The 15672-nt window shown below is 44.2% G+C and overlaps 1 long non-coding RNA gene across 3 annotated transcripts; it reads right to left on the reverse strand.

Annotated features, from left to right (window-relative positions):
* Positions 1–1126: 1126 nt before the first annotated feature.
* LOC122228209 lies at positions 1127–14867 on the reverse strand. 3 transcript variants are annotated; one of them, XR_006206474.1, is made up of 3 exons: positions 14687–14867; positions 13508–13618; positions 1127–1331 (listed from the first exon to the last, which is right to left on the reverse strand). It is a non-coding gene; the product is annotated as an uncharacterized LOC122228209 (long non-coding RNA). The 3 variants fall into 3 exon arrangements; XR_006206475.1 differs by having other exon boundaries at positions 1127–1334; XR_006206473.1 differs by lacking the exon at positions 1127–1331 and adding an exon at positions 10977–11034.
* Between the last annotated feature and the right edge of the window lie 805 nt (positions 14868–15672).

The raw sequence follows: 15672 nt of genomic DNA on the forward strand, positions 1-15672 counted from the left end.
CTTATTGGGTTGAGATCCAGAGGGGAGGACTTGGACAGAACACTAAAGCAAGGTGGCCAAGCTCCCATCCCAGGGGTTCCTACCTACCTCCTAGCTCTGCCTCCCCCACCTCGGTGCTGCCTTCCTAGCATTTGGGAAAAGAGTAAAAAAAGTATAACCCAGCCAGGGCAATAAGCGTGTTCACGTGTAAGAGAGCCCGAAGGCACACCTCTCAACACCTGACCTCCACTGGACCTCTCAGATTTCTCTGGAAATAACAGACTCTCTTCATCCTGTGCAGTTCCCAGCAGACGTATCATTTGGCCTTTCCCTGGGAACAGCGGTACTTCAGGGACATCTACTTCTGACTGTCAAAATGAGAAAAACATTTGGATGTCATTGGAGGGGACAGGGGACAGGACTTCAGTTCTTTTGATGGTTTTAACCCACTGCAAACTCAGCGGATGCCTCCTCTCCCTCTGAATTTCCCCCCTCTTCCCTTACCTAGCCATCTCTCCCAGTGCCTGGGTTTTGCAGACAGTCAACTCTGATCTGGATCATAGCTTTTCCACAGAATAGTTGCACAGCCACTGCGCAAGTCACTAAGCTACCTAATTATTATTCTGTGCTTCAGCTTCCAAATCTACAAAATGAGATAATTATTATCTTCCTCAAAGAGCTATACTCAAGGTTAAATGAAATCGCACAAAGGGCAATGCTTGTAAAATCTCTTTAAAAGATGCCCTCCCTTTTTTTATGATAAGCTCGAGCAGCACGTCCCCTACATCAAAGTAGAGAAATAGAAAAACCCAAATGCTACTTTATATTTTCATAGCATACATTAGTGTTTCTGGACATTGTCGCATTTGATTTGGTTTACTGATATGTGAGTGAAACTCCATTCCCCAAGTATTTACGAAAATTTAAGAGTACCTACCTCATTGTGTTGCTGTTGGGATTAAGCGAATTAATACATTCAAAGGTTTAGAAGAGTTATTTATTATTATTTACCAGTTATTATATGATCATGATGATTGAACACCATGTGCTTTGTTAGCTGCTAAGAACATGGAGATGAACAGACACAGATTTTGCCCTCTAGAAGGGCCGAGCCATCTTACTGACATCCTTTAAAGACACACGAAAGGAAACTCAGAAAAGTCATTTACTCGCTAAGGTTGTGAGTGGATACATGACAGGGAAAGGACTCCAACCCAAACCCAAACATTCTCTCCCTCGGATGTCCGTGTTCTCGCACCACAGTATCAGATAATGTTATTCGATTTCAGCTCTCCCCCAATGTGATCTTGACCTTTACTACCAACCATTTCCATGACTCCTGCCTCCAGATGCTGCTTGGGTTTCAAGGATGGAGATAAAGAGAAAGAGGGTTTAAAAAATTATATATATGTATAAAATGTATAATTATATAACATTATGTATTTTTATACAAACATATATAATTATATATAATTATGTGTTATAAAATGCATAATTTATAAATACATACTATGTTTATATTATTATATTATTACTACAATATATACCTTTTTATACATTATGTATTTCTAAATATAAGTTATATATACATTATATATAATTATATAAATATAATTTTGTACATATATATACATACACACACACACACACACACACACACACATTTACATACATGAAAGAGAAAGTCTGTTGTTTACAAGGCACCTGTTGTTTACAAGGCACCGAACTAGAGATCCTTTTACTAGATACCTTCACAGGTCCCACTTATGATGAGTATTACTGCCCTAATTATTACGCTTAAAACCAATTCTTAGAAAAGACCATATATTTCCCAGGTAGCTGGTGGGTCCGGGACCCAGGCCCCTCCTGAGTCACAGCTCCTACTCAAACCCCCACATCATCTATAAGGATTTCGGATTTGCTCTGTCCAGCTCTTCACTGCACTCTTATGGAGCAGCTGTGAGGTGCCAGTCCTGTGCTAGGGATTCAGAGATGTGAACGACATTGTCTGGCCCTCAGAGAGAACAAAGACAAATAATGATAGAAGAGGAGAAAATAAAAGTGTGTTGTTTATCAGGAGTCCCGAAGGTGAGACCATTAGAATGGTGTCACACTCGCTTGTGACACGAGAAAAGACTATGTGGGGAAGGACATAAGAGGCACTCAGCAAGTGCTCCCTGAACGGATGGAACCTGGACAACCAAACAGAGAGGTCAGCATGTGGGAAGAAGTCTCTGTTCTACCAGCCACTCAAGTAACTTTTCCTCTAGGCATCTCAGTCCACACTATGTGTTGAGGACCTACTCTGTGCTTAGTACTATTTTTATAAGCATAAGTCCTAGTGCATCAAAGAACTCACCATCTGGTAAGAAATCAAACAAGCCAATGTAAAGACTACACTCCAATGAATCAAATATGTAAATGTGACCAGAGCACATAGGGGACTCGAGAGCTGCATTTGAAAAAGGAACTTTGTATATCTCTCCCCTGCTCATGGGGTAATCCTTCCTATATACTCCCGGATGAAAGCTGAGGCAGGCCCCTGACTCCCTTGTTCACTCTTAGATAATCGAATGTTCAGTAGTCCTTTAAAATCCTTAAATAAGGGATGCCTGGCTGGCTCAGTCGGACGAGCATGTGACTCTTGATCTTGGTGAGCCCCATGTTGGGTGTAAAGAATACTAAAAAAAAAGAATAATAAACTGGGTTTTACAAATCCTTAAGTAAAATCTCATTTCAGTAAAGTCAATGTAATAGGCAAAGCTTCCAACTTTGTAGAACATGAATACTTTCTCCTCCTCTGTCTCTGGTTTACTGCAGTCCAGGGGACTGTACCCTTTCATATCCCAGCTCCTCCTCCCATAACTCTGCTACCTCTGGTCTGCGGACACATCCTGGGGTTGGACTGGTAGAGGGACAAAGAGAGAAGAGAACATGGTAAAGGGCAGCACCGGAGAACTTCCACTTCACAAGTATTGTCATAAACCAGTGCTCACTCTCTGCTCCTGGTGCCTCATTAAAGACGATTAAAGCTGGGGGCCGCCTGGGTGGTTCAGTTGGCTAAGCATCTGACTCTTGATTTTGGCTCAGATCATGATCTCACAGTTCATGGATTCGAGCCCCTTGTCGGGCTTTGCGTGGACAGCGTGGAGCCTGCTTGGGATTCTCCCTCTCCCTCCCTCTCTGCCCCTCCCCTGCTTGCTCTTTTTCTCTCCCTCAAAATAAATAAATTTTAAAAACAATTAAAAAAAAAGATGATTAAAGCTGGGAGAAGAACTGGGATTTGCAACCTTTTTTTAGACCCTCACTGGGAGCACTAGGTGACCCTTGTGATAGGTTCCCCTCAGCTGGCTGTCCCCTTCCCACACCCCGTCCCCTTGTTCCAGCAATCCGGTTCATGCGGACTCCCTAGTTAGTTCTCCCTCCCTAGTAGGTGGTTTGCGTAGAACTTTGCATGGCTCCAGGCCTGCATTCTCTCCCACATGGTCTATATATATTCTTCCAGAAATACCCAGCAGCTCTGACCTGAAAGAATCGGAGAGGCAGGCCAATCCAGGGCCACCAGCCCTACTCTCCATGGCCATGGCCACTAGCGGCTAGCTATCCCAGGCAGGAGGCAGAGCCAGCCCCCTCTGTCACTGTCACTTCAGAGGACTCTTACCAATCACTCCAGATGGCCCCACAGAAGCCCTCACACTGGTTTTGAAGGAAGGGTGATGTGCCCTTCCCTGACCCTACCCCTGCGGGATTGGGATTCAGGGCACCCCTCACACCAAAGACGTTTTCCTCACAAATCCTCTTTTAGCCTGCAATCTTCATCTCCAATCTTCTATGTCCCCAGTGTGACGCAGGATCCAAGAGCCAAAGAACTGATTGACGGCTGTCTCCTTTGGAAACTCCACACTTGGTGAATGCAGCCTTTAACGTGTCGTGGTGCCATGGCCCATTTCCACCTGAACACCCTCTCCTATAAACAAGGCACGTGTGCCCCCACTTTTCACGTTAGGCAGCACCCTGTGTGGCAATCATGTTCCAAGTCGGCGCTCACGTGGGCTCGTTCCTCTGAAAACAATTCTTTCTGGCTCTAGTCCCACCTCCTCAGGCTGTCTCTCCCAACGGTCTCAGCAGTCGGTGACATTCCGCCCCACTACTCTCCTGCATCCTGCGAGGTGGCACCAAATCTCCCTTGCGTGTAACAGGCCCTGCGTGATTAATTTTTGATCGGTCAACTTGAAGACACTGTTGACTGCAGCCATATGGCATTAGCTGCTCCCACTGTATCCACTGCCCATCTTCCTGGAAGATGCTCATTTAGCATCCATTCATGCATGGAGCAGTGGAGACCACGTACCCTGCACCATAGCTATTTTGCCCTTAAGGGGTTCCTCTCCTGCAAATAGAGGGAATTAATCTGTCTTAATCCTCGATATGTCAGGTACCGACCATTTCACTTACTTCCCAAAATAACCCTCAGGAATATGTATCACTTTACCATTCTTCCAGATAGGAAAACTCAGATTCAAGCAGGTTAACTAACCCGCCTGAAGACACACAGCATCTAAACGGTGGAGTTAAGTTTAAGTAACTTTGACTCCAAAACCCATGGGCCATAATGAAAGGAGAAGTCAGTCACAAGACAGGAGACGTGGGGTTCATCCCAACTCTGTCATTAATTTGACTGTGGCCTTGGATCATTTCCATCTCCTGTCTGAGCCTGAGTCTCCTTATCTGTAGGTGAAGGAGCCGGATACAGTGACCACTCCTGCCCTTCCAACTTGCAGAGCTCTGAGCTACTGAAAGGTGCTTATGTTAGTCACATTGGCTGGCACAGATGTTTTAATTCAGAATTTCCCTTGTGGTAATCAATCTCATCTTGTTATTTCCTGCCTGCACTACTAACCTCCTTCATTTGGGATCATTTGTATTGCTTTTTTGTGTTACTCATGTTTACAGAGGGCCTGATTTAGCATCATCTGCAAATTTCATCAAAGGGTGTCTCTTCACCACCTAGGGAAACTTAATGGGCCAAGTGAAATACCAATGGCAGGGCTTGTGTCCTCATCACTTTCTTCCTCCTTACGTGTTTCTCTAAATAACGGCCCTCCAAGTGGGTTAGCGCTATTCCGAAAACCTGTAGCTTTGGGTCGGCTGGACTTGGGCAGAAAGCTTGTGAATTACTTAACCTTTACCTAACCTTTCTGGACTTCAGTTCCTTCATCTAGGAAACAGGAATCATTACACCCACCTCAAAGGGCTGTTTGAAGTATTAGAATTAAGGGTGGAATACGGAACGGTCCAATCCAGGGCGCAGAACAAGTTACTCCCCTCCCATCTTCCCCATCACTAAGGTTTTGAGTATGGCCATCCAGAAAACAGCTTTCGAAAGAGGTTCTCTCTTTATCTGAATAGCATTATGGGAAGTTTTCCTGCAATGCCATATAATATTGCCTATACGTCTCTTAACACCTCTTAGACCTATAATGCGTACCGCTGGCCTACAAATAAAGAAGGAAAACAAAATCTCAGGTCTCCCTGATGGGGAGTGACCATGGAAAGGTTTTTTAATCTTGCTAAGCCTCTTTTTATTAGTCTTCTCTAAGTTTCTACAGTTTTCCATGGCTGTGAGGATTAAATGGAGTACTGCAGGTATAACACTGGGCCACAGCAGGTAGTTCATACGGCACACCAGATAGCACTGTATTTGAATCCCCTCTGCTAGTTACTAACTTGAAGGCCCCTTTGAGGTCTGATTTCAACATCTACCAAAAGGGGATTGTGATTCTTATGTTTAATGTGGTTGCACAGGTCCATGCAGTACCGCTGGTGGGTATGCCCAACACCCAGAAAGTGTTCGTATCTGGTAAGACTTCTTCCCCCACTTTTCCCGAATGCTTCTGAATTGTGTTGTCATGGTTAAGAAGAGCTAAAGAGTATGTTAAAGAGAGAGACAGAGAATGAGGTAGAGATGCACAAAGGCCAAACAAGTGACATGTATCCTTCTTTTGGAGGGTTCCTAAGAGTTAAACTTGGGGCGGGGTTCAAATATCAAGATGGTTCTGCATAGACAAAAACCTTACGAGGCGATCACATTTGGTTCATATCAAAATCACTCAGATCCAAAGATGCATTCCAAGCAGTTGACATCCATTTCAGCTGGATGCTAATTCCATTTTAAAAATTAATCCAAACTTGACAAGAAGCTGATCTCATGTAGCTCATCAGGACATCCCACTCCCATTCGGTTTCCTGGGAAGGAAACAGGGAGCCTGGCTGTCAAAGCCAGAGCTGAAGACACGCCTTTCCCTCATTTCAGCTGAAATACGCATTTCAGAAAGGACTGAAACAGCCGGGTTGAGTCTCATAAATCACTGCTGCCATGGCCTCGTTGCCTTTCAGTTGAGATTTACCAAAAAACAAAAGCACTCACGTCCTTTCCTGTAATCACTGGATCCGAGAGCCCCAGCGCCAGAAGCGCCTCCGAAAGCTTGCCTCTTCCTTCCCCATCAACCCCTCACATCTAATAGTCACCAAAGTCCACCATCCTGTCCTCCTGCCGTTTCCCAAACCCATCTCTCCAACTTTACTCCAGCTTTTGCTCCCTTGGTCAACACTTCTCACTTAGACTACTGCAGTCAAGTCCCAAATCTTCTGGACTCTGCTCGTCCATCCTCTATACTGCAGTCAACATCTTTACGATACACCAACGTGACCATACTACCCCTTGTTTACAAGCTCCCAGTGGCTCCCTTCGGGATCGAGTACAAAATGCCCACCTTCACCGCGGACAACGGGCATGTTCTGGCCCCCATCTATCTCTTCAGATCCCTCCTCTGCCACTGCCCCCCCCACTTACACTTTGTACCCCAGCCATAATTCACTTTGAATGACTGTTTTGCTCCTGGAATGCCTTAATACACCTGGAACTACCTGAGAGCCCTATGTGCTCTTCACAACTACATAAATATAATCTCCTTCTGAAGGCCTTTCTTGACTTCTCTCCACCCCCAAGCACAGTTATCTGCTCTCCTGTCCGTGTCCCCACACACTTGGCATCCACTCTGTTTACACTGTTTTAGAATTATCAGTGCACATGTCTGTTGTCCCCACTATGCTTTGAATCCCTCGAACGCTAAAGCCATGCAGTAGTACCTCGGACTCCCATGTTCACAGAGTAGGTGTATATGCACTCACAGTCTATAAATATTCAGACTCCCTACCATGTACGTAACTAGGAATCTGGAGATGAACAGATAGGCTGTACTCAAAGCCCCTACAGCCTGGAGGCACAGCCAATATACAGAGGCAAATAATAACACAATGTGACATGTGACTCTAGAGTCCCAAGGAGAGGCCCTAAATAATCTCAGTTGGGAGAGAGGGGCAAAAAACACTTCCAAGAGGAGATTATATAAGTTATTTCCTTTATGAATTGCATTTGGACTTTTAGAATTTCAGGTCTACGGTTCAAGATGTCAGACTGGACATGGCTCCCAGACAAGACCCCATTGAACAGCTAACAAAGATGTACAAAATAGAATACATAAATCCTTGGAAGTACTGATTAACAAACAAAACAAAACAAAACAAGCAGGTACAATCCACACACAAATCTCTGAAGGGTAGAAAGCAAATGGAATTACTAAGGCATAAGCTAGAGCACAAGAGGTCTGTGACAGACACAGACAGAAGACTGGAGTGAGTGTGTGACCCAGTGTAACCTAGTAGAGCCCTAGAAAGGCTTTAGAACAGAAGTGAGCAGGCCTGGGGAACCAGAGAGGGCTGTGGGATGGCCATGATGAAAGAATCAAGACTACCCAGGGAAGGGCCAACAGTCTGCATGAGGGCTGGGGATGAGGGCAGGGAAGAGTTCAGGGTAAATCCACAAGCCCATCTTGAGCTGAAGAAAAAGAAGAAAGATGTTCTACCCAAGTCAGAAATGTGCTGCGGTGCTCAAACCCCACAGCGCACTCCCTTTCACCACAGAAATTGTGGGAGCTCAAGCAACCTGCTCTGCTCCCCACCATGCCCAATAAGGACCAGCCTGCCATTCAAGGGGACCTGCTCATCTACGCAGAGCTTTTTGGATAAATGGACCACGATCACTAAGGGAAACTGTGCCATCCAGCTGCCTATGAGAGTCACAAATAAAAGTAAGCCAACTGGGGGTGCCAGGACGGCTCAGTTGGTTAAGCGTCCGATTCTTGATTTAGGCTTAGATCATGATCCCAGGGTCATGAGATTGAGCCCCACATCAGGCTCAGCACTGGGCACAGAGCCTGCTTGGGATTCTCTCTCTCTCTCTCTCTCTCTCTCTCTCTCTCTCTCTCTCTACCTTTTGCCCCTCTCCGCCCCCCCCACACACACTCTCTGTCCCCCCGCCTCTAAAAATAATAATTAAAAAAATGTAAGCCAACTAGGTCAACATTTGAGGAAAACTGATGAGAAAGAGAAATCCCAAGACTGAAAAAATGCACAGAGTGGATCCTGGAGGCAACAGATATAAGCAAGAAACAGAAGAGAATTTTCAAAGCACATTTCATCAGAAAGCTCACAGGAATTTGAAAAGTTAGTGCCACCATGAGAAACAGGCAGTGAAGCGTCATTGGAAATGTGAACTATGTTCATCAACATGCCAAAAATTTAGCAGTGGGGCCAAACAATAGGTTGGTAATGGCTAGAGACCAAATGAGTCCTCTGGGAGATGAAGTCAAGGCAATCCCATGACACAGGTACCAGAAGACAAGGAGGAGGGAAATATGAGAAAATTACAAGTTAAACTAAATGGAGAATGGGTCCAGAAGACTCAGAATTCCTCTAAGGAGATGTTAGTGAAAGCCACGGAGTGGTGCTGATATTGAAGAAAAAAAATAGGAAAAAAAAAAAAAAGAAATAAAGAAAGAAAACATACTCCTTGTCCTTAAAAAGAGATTTGAGTCTTAGGTTGAAAGGATCATTTCAGGATCATATCAGCATGATAGATATAAACAAAGCAAACAACAAAAATGAAAATGCACTCCCAATCATGATCTGATGAAATTTCAAGCAAGAGACTTCTAAAAGATGCCAGGGGATCTGGCAGTAAATGCACCCTAAAAGGACAAAGGATCAGACTGCGTACAGATCTTGTGTCAATAGTTATTGGCCCCAGAGGACATGGAGGAGTGTCTATGAAGTTATGAGAGAACATGCTTTTGAATCTAGAACTTTATAAGCAGTGTGAAACTAATTTGAGAATTTCCAAAATGTGGGGGGAGGGAATCCAAAAGATTATATACCAGGCGAAGAATGACTCTCCCCACAATTAGGTGTCCACATCCTAATTCCGGAAACCTATGACTATGTCACCCCACACGGACTTGCAGATATAAACAAATTAAGGACCCTGACAGGGGTCACTGCAAGTGGGAAACCTTTTCCTTCGTGGTCAGAGAGAGATGTGACTGGAGAAGAATGGTCAGAGAGATGTCACAATGCTGGCTTTGAAGACGGAGGAATGCAGCCCAGGGCCAAAGGATGCAAGAAACATCTAGAATCCAGAAAAGGCAAGGAAACAGATTTTCCCTGAGTGTCTCCAAAAATGAATCCAGCTCTGCCAATATTTTGATTTTAGCCTAGTGAGACCTATGTCAGACATCTAACCTACAGAAGTGTTAAGATAATAAATGTGTGTTGTTTTAAGTCACTAAGTTTGCAGTGATGTGTTACAGCAGCAACAGGAAACTGTACAGTTCCCTCCCACACTCCTCTTCTGAAAACAATTACTTAGGAATATACTATAGCAGAATGAAAAAGGAAGCTAAGAAATATAAACAAATATGATGCAAGAAACAGTGGAACTAATCCAGAAGTAAAATGGACAAGGTGGATTTACAGCTGTGCAATAAATCCAGCAAGCATTTTATCAAAATTAGACGAGAAAGCCAGAAGGCTCTGCGAAAAAAATATCTTAAGGAGAGAGTGAACTCCACAGCAAAATCACAGACGAAGAGGCCCAACGACCTCAAATATGTGATGACTACATTTGCATATTCTACAAATTTTTTTTAAAAGATGCACTAGGAACTTTGGGAAGAATCAAAAGTTGTACAGAAGTCATGATCCAAATACACACAAATTAAATAACCGAAAGAGAGTAAGAAAAGATCATCTATTTACCCAATAGGACAGGAATATTTCTTTTCATGCACCATAGCTTAGAATTACCATTTCTTCTCCATGGGCTCAATAACACTTCTATATTCTATATCAACTACTATTTACCCAATTACAATACTTGAGATGCTTTTGGCGGGGGTGATTAGAATTAACCTACAGACAAAGCAGGTGAGATTTAGTTATAATTATAGTACCAAACACAATCGGTATCAACACTGACAAGATGAAAATAATGTTGGCCATCGGGAGTTAGGGCAGGGGGGAGGTGAGGGGGCAGAAAGTATAGGTCCAATAGTGTCCTCCTGTTACATGATGGGAAGTCAGGAGTACTATCTAAATGACTGATAAAATAAAAGTTTAAGGATGGATAGATTTTTTTAAGCAAAATACAGTTGGCATCCCATATTAAATTAGTCTCAGGTATACAACATAGTGATTCAACGACTATATACATTACAAAACACTCTCCAAGATAAGTGTAGCTACGGTCACCATACAAAGTTTTTACTATACTATTGACTGTATTCCCTATGCTGTACTTTTCATCCTCATGACTTATCTATTTTATAACTGGAAGTTTGTACCTCTTAATCCCCTTCACCTATTTCACCTACCCACCCTCACCCCCACCTCTGACAACCCCCAGCTTGTATGTATAATTGTATATACATAAGTATATATATTTTTAACTCATAACCATTCATTTAACGAACATTCATTGAGTGACTCCGCTAGTCACCTTCCTGTGCATGAGGAATCTAACAGCGAACAAAATAGATAAAACCCTTTTTATCACAGTTTACATTCTAGTGAGGAGAGATAGATTATAAATAAATGCATGACTTATCTAGTGAGTTAGATGGCGATCAATGCTGCAAAGCAGGAGTCAGTGAACTTTTTCTGTCAAAAGTCAGATACAGAATAAATATTTTAGGTTTGCAGGCCAGAAATTCTCTGTTACAAATACTTTGTCATTATAGCAGGAAAGCAGCTGTAAGCAATACATAAATAAATGTATGTGGCTTTGTTCCAATAAAACTTTATTTATAATAGTAAGCAGTGGGCCGGATTTGATCCATGGCCTAGAGGCCATACTTTGTATATCTTTTCTATACAGAAAAAGCAAAGAGGGACAGGCGCTAGGGAAAGCCATAGACAGATGGGCTGCCATTTAAAATACAGAGAGGAGAGAAAGTCTCCGGAGAAATGATACTCGGGAAATTATCTGAAGGACGGAAGAGAGTGAGCCTTACAAATACCTGGGGAGTGTTCTAGACAGAAGGAACTGCAAGTACAAAGAAGGAGGTGGGAGCATGCAACCTAGAGACCAGAGACCCTGAGGCTGGGAACAAGAGGAGGGAAGTGGAGTATAAGACACAGGCCCCAGAAGCGAGGGAGGATGAGTATGTGGGTTGTGGGGACAATCCTGCAGTAAAAGTGTAGTCGTCAGCCAGCAGGACTCATTACCCAGGATCAGAATCTGCATTTTTTTTATTTTTAAATTTTTTTTTTAACGTTTATTTATTTTTTGAGACAGAGAGAGACAGAGCATGAATGGGGGAGGGGCAGAGAAAGAGGGAGACACAGAATCGGAAGCAGGCTCCAGGCTCTGAGCCATCAGCCCAGAGCCCGACGCGGGGCTCGAACTCATGGATCCGCGAGATCGTGACCTGAGTTGAAGTCAGACGCTTAACCGACTGAGCCACCCAGGCGCCCCCAGAATCTGCACTTTAACAAGACCCACAGGTGAACCCTATGCACCTTAAAGTTTGAAAAGCACCCTATGGAGCCTCCTTGGCCATCTTAAGGACTCCGGCCTTTATTCTGAATAAGAATCAACCACTGGCTTGGGGCGCCTGGGTGGCTCAGTCGGTTAAGCGGCCGACTTCGGCTCAGGTCATGATCTCACGGTCCGTGAGTTCGAGCCCCGCGTCGGGCTCTGTGCTGACAGCTCAGAGCCTGGAGCCTGTTTCAGATTCTGTGTCTCCCTCTCTCTGACCCTCCCCCGTTCATGCTCTCTCTCGGTCTCAAAAATAAATAAACATAAAAAAAAAAAAAGAATCAACCACTGGCTGAACAGAGGAGTAACCTGATCTGATACCCATGTTAAAAGAACTTCTCTGACTAGTATTTTGTGCTTACACTACAGGAGGGCAGGGGAGGAAGCAGGGAGACAAGTTAAAATATCTCAATAATTCAAGTGAGAGACAACCATGAGTTGGACAAGGGGAGGTAATGAGAAGTGGCTGGGGTCTGGGTATAGTTTGAGGTAAAGTCAATAGGATTTTCCATCATTTGGGGCTTGAGGCATGAGGGGGTCACAAAGGAGTGAGGAAAGGGAGATGACTGTAAGATTTGAGCACTTAGCAACTGCAAAGACGAATCTGGCATTTACTGAGTGGGGAAGACTGGGCAGGGGAGTGGGTTGGAGGGGGCAGGGAGGGGTGGGGCCCAAGACCATGGGTTTCACAGGAGAGAATTTCAAGTTTGAGATGTCTGTTAGACACCCAGGTGGAGATCTCAAGCAAGCAGTTGGATGTACGAGTCTGGGGTTCAGTAGAGAAGGGCCACTTACTTGAAATGCTAAAAATCACTTCAAGAACTAAAACTGATAGCATGAGAGATGCAGAGCAAGAAGGGATTCTGGAAGTAGAGCAATGACCTAAATCTTTCACTGCAGGAATCAACAAATACTATTGAAGTTTGAGAGATTAAATAACACCATACAAGCATTTGAGTTAAGAGTTATAGTAGTGCCCGGCCTGAAATAAAAACCAGTCGAAAAGAGCTCGTTTACATTAAGGGAAATGAGCCAGTCACAAAAGGACAAACCCTGCCTGACTCCCCCTACCCAGAGCAGACAAATGGATAGAGACCGGAAGTAAAGGGCTGTGGCCAGAGGCGGAGGGAGGGGGAATGAGGAGTTACTGTTTCATGGGTACAGAGTTTCACTCGGGGGAAGATGAAAAACGTTGTAGAGACAGGAGAGGGTGACGGCTGCACATCCACGGGAGTGTACTTCATGCCACGGAACTGTACATTTAAAAATGGTTACAATGTGGGCCACCTGGGTGGCTCAGCCGGTTAAATGTCTGACTTTGGCTCCGGTCACGGTCGTGCAAGTTTGTGGATTTGAGCCCCATATCCGGGTGTCTGCTGTGAATGTGGAGCCTGCTTCAGATCCTCTGTCTCCCTCTCTCCCTGCCCCTCCCCACTTTCTCTCCCTCTCCCTCTCTCTCTCTCAAGTTTAAATAAAAATTTCTTAAAAATGGTTAAAATGGTAAATCTTCTGAGCATTTTACCACAACACATTTTTTTAAATTTTTATAAACTCACAGAGCAAGCACACACAAAAAGAGAAATAAATTGTTACCTCGCGGGATGGAAGATGAGGACAGAGCGGGGAAAGGAGATTTCTGCTTTGTGTTTTGCACTTTTCTGAGCTGTTTGGATTCTTTAGCCAGATGCACACATTATTTTCATACTTAAAAAGAAAACATTTTAAAAGAATGAGGATGCAGAGGGAGAATTTCAACCCGTGTTTCTGCTTGACTTGCAACTCAATTTCTCAACACACTATTTTATAGAAGCTGATTTCCAAGAAGCCTTCAAAGCCCCTTTTTATTATTATTATTACTAGAAGCCATTCCCTTGGAAGCAGACACTTGTGATTTTCCGATGGAGCTCACATTCAAAGCCTCGGAGGGTAAGCGCACTTGGAAACCTACTCAGCACAGCCGCCTGCCTTTGAACTGCCATGTTTTCCAGGGCCCTTCACGCATCCAGTTGGCTTCCCATCCAACACATCCATTAGGCAGCCAGTATTTACTGAGTCGCCCATGGGGGTGGCCAGAATCTGCTGGAGCATGCCCATGATAGAAAGCCTCCCACCAGCAAAGCAAGATCTCCAGAAATTCCCAGACTACAGCTGCTCATCACCCAGGCTCCGACCAACAGACTATATGATGTCAATTTGAAGGTCTCTAATACATCCTTCTCATCTTACAGAATTTACCAGAAATTTTAATTTTTTTTAATGTTTATTCACTTTTGAGAGACAGAGAGAGACAGAGCGTGAGCAGGGGAGGGGCACTGAGAGAGGGAGACACAGAATCTGAAACAGGCTCAGGGCTCTGAGCTGTCAGCACAGAGTCCAGTGCAGGGCTCAAACCCACAAACTGTGAGATCATGACCTGAGCTGAAGTCAGATGCTTAACCAACTGAGCCACCCGGGTGCCCCCAGAATTTACCAGAAATTTTAGATTCCAGTCACAGGATTCCAGCAATCCAGAGTTAGAAGAGACTTCAGAAATCATACAGTAAAAACCGTTCCTCTTATCAAGGAAGAAATGAGGCTTAAAGACACACACAACGAGTTAAAAGCAGCAGCCAGACCCAAAAGTAGGTATGGCTATCAGGAAACATGCCATGCTCTAGATAAGTCTGAAAGGGTCTCCCAGAATGATAGATCCTGTCCTGTGGGGTTAGGTTGAGAAACAGGTGGTGATTAGGCGACTAGGAAGAAGGGAGGAAGTAGGGAAGGAATACATACATGTAGGTGAAGCTACCTTGGCAGGAAGTAATAGCATGATGAGTAAGCCAGAACTCTCTGGACTGTGAAGTCATTCAAATGATGCATGGTTTCTCCGTTGATTGACTCTTTTATTCAATGTACGTGCCAGACATTGCTCTATGTGCTATGGACGTAGATGTGGTACTGCCCTCAAGAGACAGACCAGCAGGCCAGCTGGTTACCATGGCCACCAACAGAGACAGTTGCAACACATTGTGATGAGCATGGAATAGAGCAGTATTTCCTAAACTTTTCTGGCCATAAGAATTCCCATCCCAGGGGCACACGGGTGGCTCAGTCAGTTATGCATCTGACTCTTGATTTCGGCTCAGGTCGCGATCTCATGATTCATGGGATCAAGCTCTGCATCGGGCTCTAAGCTGATGGCACAGAGCTTGCTTAGGATTCTCTCTCTCCCTCTCTCTTTTTAATAAACTTAAAAAAAAAAAAAAAAGAATTGCCCATCCCAGATTTACTAAGTTTGATTATTCAGGGGCTGATAATCTGCATTTTTACTAAAAGTCCCTCCCCGTGCCCCGCCGACCCCAGTAATTCTTATGATCAGTCAGTCTGGCTTTGGAAACATTCAGAGCTGGATTCTAATTCTGACTCAGGCCAATGATGTTACCTGCCTGATGAAATTACCTATCGGGACATTCACCTCTCACCTGCTTCCAAGTTCCTAAGACTGCCTTTTCCAGCTGTCAAGATACAGTCCATCTTATATTGTTGTACAGGTTGTGTACTGCAAAAAGATACCAGTCAAAAGATTGAATGTTTGCTGAGATCCCACCTTGTACTAATTCCTCCACCCAGAGGAAGGGACCCCATTTTTTTTCATCCAAACACTCTTAGCTTTGCCTCCTGTTGAACTGTGTCTTCCCAAAGGGAGTGACTTTCGTAATTCTTCAGCCCAGATAAGGTACTTTTTCCTAATTTGTGCAAAGACCCCAAACAGACCAGCA

This window comes from Panthera leo, chromosome C1 (assembly GCF_018350215.1).
Source record: "Panthera leo isolate Ple1 chromosome C1, P.leo_Ple1_pat1.1, whole genome shotgun sequence".
Classification (NCBI taxonomy): domain Eukaryota; kingdom Metazoa; phylum Chordata; class Mammalia; order Carnivora; family Felidae; genus Panthera; species Panthera leo.